Raw genomic sequence first — 6075 nt, 5'->3', positions numbered from 1 at the left:
TCTTTTAATTTCATGGCTGCAATCACCATCTGCAGTGATTTTGGAGCCCCCAAAAAATAAAATCTGACACTGTTTCCACTGTTTCCCCATCTATTTGCCATGAACTGATGGGACCAGATGCCATGATCTTAGTTTTCTGAATGTTAAGCTTTAAGCCAACTTTTTCACTCTCCTCTTTCACTTTCGGAGAAGGCAATGGCAACCCACTCCAGTACTCTTGCCTGGAAAATCCCATGGATGGAGGAGCCTGATAGGCTGCAGTCTATGGGGTCACTAAGAGTCACACATGACTGAGCGACTTCACTTTCACTTTCATCAAGAGGCTTTTTAGTTCTTCTTCACTTTCTGCCATAAGGGTGGTATCATCTGCATATCTGAGGTTATTGATATTTCTCCCGGCAATCTTCATTCCAGCTTGTGCTTCTTCCAGCCCAGCGTTTCTCATGATGTACTCTGCATATAAGTTAAATAAGTTGTGTTGGTATAGCAAACAGCCTTGGTAAATAGCGACAGTGGCTTTCTCTGGAGCAGAGGACATGTTTGTTTACTATTTAGTATAATAAAGGCAATTTCTGCTTCAGGGATAAAAACAGACAGGTCTTCTTGCAATATATTTTAAAATACTATTTCCCGAAGCTTGGAGTTCCTTAGCTGGGATGCTGACTCACTAACATTTGCAACATCTACCTGGGCCACTCTGTGTCATTCTTGATGGATTTGGGGGCTAAAAGTGAAACTGTGTACCTCTGATTGGAAGTTGAAGCCACTCACCAGGACTTGAACCCAGCCGAAACCCAGACTGAGACTTGAACCCACAGTCTTTTTTTTTTTTTTTTTGAACCCACAGTCTTTTAACTGAGATCATACCAAGTCTCAGGAGTTAATGAATCTCAGGTTCTTGATGTCTCATTGCAAAAAGAATTCAATGAGAGACAAAGTGATTGGTAAGAAGTGAAATTATATAGAGATAGACACACTATACAAACTGAGTGTAGGCCATCTCAGAAGGCAAGAGTGGCCCTGAAATATGGCATGGTTAATTTTTATGGGGGCTTCCCTGGTGGCTCAGAGAGTAAAGAATCCACCTACAATGCAGGAGACCTGGGTTTGATCCCTGGGTTGGGAAGATCCCTTGGAGGAGGGCATGCCAACCCATTCCAGTATTCTTGCCTGGAGAATTCCATGGACAGAGGACCCTGGCAGGCTACAGTCCATGAGGTTGCAAAGAGCTGGACATGACTGAAGTGACTTAGCACAGCTCACAATCCTTCTACTCATTAGCCTATGAAATTACCCAGCCTATAAAAATGTGCTGTATGCTGTGCTTAGTCACTCAGTTGTGTCCAACTCTTTACAACCTCATGTACGGTAGCCCTCAAGGCTCCTCTGTCCATGGATTTCTCCAAGCAAGAATACTGGAGTGGATTGCCATGTCCTCCTCCAGGGGATCTTCCCAGCCCAGGGATCGAACCTGCATCTCTTTTGTCTCCTGTGTTGGCAGGAGGGTTCTTTACTGCTAGCACCACCTAGGAAGCCCATCATGGTGGGTATGTCACTTAACTTATGCTAATGTATTACAATGAGTGCATAATGAGGTTCAAGGTGCATTGAAAGTCAAAGCTTCCACCATGTTGGATCTAGTTGGTTCTAACTAGTTTTTATCATGTCCTGTGGCTTTGTCATTCTTCTTTTTTTTTGGTTTTCCTGGGTCTTTGTTGCTGCACACAGGTTTTCTCTAGTTGCAGCAAGTGGGGGATACCGTCTAGTTGAAGTGCACAGGCTTCACATTGCTGCGGCTTCTCTTGTTGGGGAGCACAGGCTCTAGGTGCATGGGCTGCAGTAGTTGCAGCTTTGGGGCTCTAGAGCACGGGCTCAGTAGTTGTGGCACACGAGCTTTGTTGCTTCATGGCATGTGGAATCTTCTTGGACCAGGGATCAAACCCACATCCCTTGCACTGGCAGATGGATTCTTACCCACTGTACCACCGGGAAGTTCACTATCTCATTCTTTGAAAGGTTGTCCCCTGCTTCCTTCCCTCCCGTTTCAAAGGGAAGTGATGCAGACATAAAGCTCATTCCATTTGCTGTGCCATGAACAATAAAGTCTTGTCTCTGGCCCAGGAATCCCATTAAGTGCACCTGCTGCTGCTGCTGCTAAGTCGCTTCAGTCGTGTCCGACTCTGTGTGACCCCATAGACGGCAGCCCACCAGGCTCCCCCGTCCTGGGATTCTCCAGGCAAGAACACTGGAGTGGGTTGCCATTTCCTTCTCCAGTGCATGAAAGGGAAAAGTAAAAGTGAAGTTGCTCAGTCGTGTCCGACTCTTAGCGACCCCATGGACTGCAGCCTACCAGGCCCCTCTGTCCATGGGATTTTCCAGGCAAGAGTACTGGAGTGGGGTGCCATTGCCTTCTCCTATTAAGTGCACCAGCATCCCTGAAACTGTGATAAACTAATTAGTTAGCTTTCTAAGTAGGGTATAATTTCAAGCCTTTGAAATTCTTGTCAGTTCTCAATTTTTTTTTTTTTCTGGATAACTAACTCTAGGTAGGAGTTGATCAATTTTGCTAATCTTTTCAAAGAATAGTTTTCAGCTTGCCACTTTTCTTTACTTTTTTCTCTGTTCTATTTGATTGAATTCTGATGTTATTATTTTCTTCCCTCTCTTCACTTTGAATTCACTTTGGCTTTATTTTTCTAGCTTCTTAATGTGGAGCCATAGGTGACTGCTTTTTTTAAATTTTTAATTGGAGGATAATTGCTTTACAGTGTTTTTGGTTTTTGCTGTATAATGTGAATCAGCCATAAGTATACACATGTCCCCTCCCTCTTGAGCCTCCTTCCCAATCCCCACCCCATGCCATCCTATAGATTGTTATAGAGCACCAGCTTGAGCCCCCTGGGTTATACAGCAACTTCCCACTAGCTATCTATTTCACACATGGAAATGCATATGTTTCAATGCTACTCTCTCAATTTGTTCCACCCTCTCCTTCCCCTACTGTGTCCAGAAGTCTGTTCTCTAGGTGATTGATTTTTGGTTGCTCGTTACTAACCTAAGTATTAAAAGTTACAAATTTCTATATATGAGCACTACTTTATCTGCATCATGCAAATGATATGTTGCATTTTTATTTTTGTTGTTGCTGTTTAGTTACTGAGTTGTATCTGACTCTTTTGCCACCCCACGGACTGTAGCCCACCAGTCTCCTCTGTCCATGGGATTCTCCAGTCAAGAATACTGGAGTGGGTTGCCATTTCCTTCTCCAGAGGATCTTTCCAACCCATTGATCAAACCCAGGTCTCTTGCATTACAAGCAGATTCATTTTTTATGGCTGAGTAATATTCCACTCAGTATATATGTTCCACACGTCTTTATCCATTCATCTGTTGATGGACATCTAGGTTGCTTCCATGTCCTAGCTATTGTAAGTAGTGCTGCTATGAACATTGGGGTACATGCATCTTTTTCAGTTATAGTTTTCTCAGGGTATATGCTCAGTAGTGGGATTTCTGGGTCATGATGTAGTTTCATTCCTAGTTTTTTTAAGGGATCTCTGTACTGTTCTCCATAGTTGCTGTATCAATTTACATTCCTATAAATGGTACAAGAGAGTTATCTTTTCTCCACATCCTCTTTAGCATTTATTGTTTGTAAATTTTTTGATGATGGCCATTCTGACTGGTGTGAGGTGATATCTCATTGTAGTTTTGATTTGCATTTCTCTAATAATTAGTGACATTGAGCATCTTTTTATATGCTTATTGGCCATCTATATGTCTTCTTTGGAGAAATACCTGTTTAGGTCTTCTGCTCATTTTTAATCGGGCTGTTTGTTTTTCTGATATTGAACCATATGTGCTATTTATATGTTTTGGAGATTAATCCTTTGTCAGTTGTTTCATTTGCAATTATTTTCTCCCATTCTGAAGACTCAATATTGTGAAAATGACTATACTCTCCAAAGTAATCTACAGATTCAGTGCAATCCCTATCAAACTACCAATGGTAGTTTTCATGGAACTAGAACAACAACAATGAAATCACAATTTGTATGGAAACAAAAAAACCCTGAATAGTCAATGCAATCTTGACAAAGAAAAATGGAGCTGAAAGAATCAACAAAACAAAAAAACCCTGAATAGTCAATGCGATCTTGACAAAGAAAAATGGAGCTGGAAGAATCAACCTTTCTGACTTCAGACTATACAACAAAGCTACAGTCATCAAGACAATATCAATACATCAATATCATCAAGACAATATCAAGACACAAAAACAGAAATACAGACCAATCAAACAAGACATAAAGTCCAGCGATAAACCCAAAAACCTATGGGCACTGTATCTTTGACAAAGGAGGTGAGAATATACAACGGAGAGAAGACAGCCTCTTCAATAAGTCGTATTGGGAAAACTGGACAGCTATGTGTAAAAGTATGAAACTAGAACACTTCCTAAGACCATACCCAAAAATAAACACAAAATGGATTAAAGACTTAAATTTAAGGCCCAAAACTACAAAGCTCTCAGAGGAAAACATAGGCAGTACACTCTTTGACATAAATCACAGCAAGAGCCTCTTTGACACCTCCTAGAGTAATGGACATAAAAACAAAAATAAACAAATGGGACCTAATGAAACTTAAAAAGTTTTGCACAGCAAAGGAAATGATAAACAAGATTGAACTGATTTTTTTTTTTTATGTTAAACTGATGGCCATGATCTCATTCTTGAACAAAGCTGATCTAACACATGTATTTTCTGCCCAAAGCATCTTTACAGACTTCTTGGGCTTGGGAACACTTCAGCAGTCCATTTTGGGGGAGCCACTTTAAAGAGCAAAATCATCCAGAAAAAAGCACAAGAATGCAAAATACATGGCAGTATATAAAGACACCTGCTTGCATCCTGAGAGTTAAAACAGGAAGGCAGAGCTTTGTCTCGTTTGAGCCCCTCTGGAATGTGCTGAGAACACCTGCAGCAGGTGACTCAGAGTTCCCGCTGCCCTGTGTGTATCCCTGAATCACTAAGCTCTGAGTACCGATTTAGGGGTTACACATACATTTTAGCCCATTGGTGAATTCACAAATACAGAATCTGTGAAAACTGAGAGTTGACTATATTTCCTTGAACATTTTCTCTTTTTCATGTTCTTCCTTCCTTCCTAAAATTTTTGAGTTTCCAATTGGCAGCATTCCCATTGAAGATCTTTCTTTAGCATCTCTTGTGGGCCGGTTCTGATGACAGTTACTTCTGTTACTTTTTGTTTCTCTAAAAATATCTTCATTTGCCTTCATTATTGAGGGACAATGTCTGGGTTAGCAGTTATCTTTCTTCTGCTCTTTAAAGATATTGACCTACTGTCATTTTCATAGGTGGCACTGTGGTAAAGAAGCTGTCTGCCAATGCAGGAGACCTAAGAGATGCTGGTTCAATCCCTGGGTTGGAAAGATCTCCTGGAGAAAGGAATGTTAACCCACTCCAGTATTCTGCCTGGGAAATTCCATGGACAGAGGAGCCTGTTGGGCTACAGTCCATAGCGTCACAAAGAGTCGAACACAACTGAAGTGACTTGGCACACACGCACATCATCTTCATAGTTTATGATGTGAAATCCACAGTGATTCAAGTCATTCTTCCTTTTATATAATACTACATCTTTCTCAGAGTGCTTTCTGATTTCTCTTCATCTTTGGTTTTCAACAATTGGACTATGATGTTTCTGGGCATAGCTATCTTCGAATTTATTCTGCCTAGGTTCTACTGAGCTTCTTTGGATCTGTAAATGTATATTTCTCACAGTGTTAGTTTTCCTTAAATATTTGATGATTCTTAGTTTTGTGCTCATCTGTGCACAAAAGAGATTAGAACAGTATTGTTTGTGGAGGAGGCTGTGTCTATTGTGAGGAGGAATAAGACCTGTAGCCACACCTGAATACCTGTCTTGCTTTAGGGGTATGAGGAAGGGGTGGGTCATGTTGCTGAACAGGAAGAGCTAGTAGCTAGTGTTCAGGTATAAGAGTTTCCTGATTACTCCAGGTTTCACCTTCCACATGGCCACTGTCCTGTC

Source organism: Giraffa tippelskirchi, chromosome 9 (genome assembly GCF_054371585.1).
Source record: "Giraffa tippelskirchi isolate mGirTip1 chromosome 9, T2T-mGirTip1v1.2.pri, whole genome shotgun sequence".
In the NCBI taxonomy this organism is placed as follows: Eukaryota; Metazoa; Chordata; class Mammalia; order Artiodactyla; family Giraffidae; genus Giraffa; species Giraffa tippelskirchi.
The sequence above is the reverse complement of the archived record's forward strand: the minus strand, read 5'-3'. Positions refer to the sequence as shown.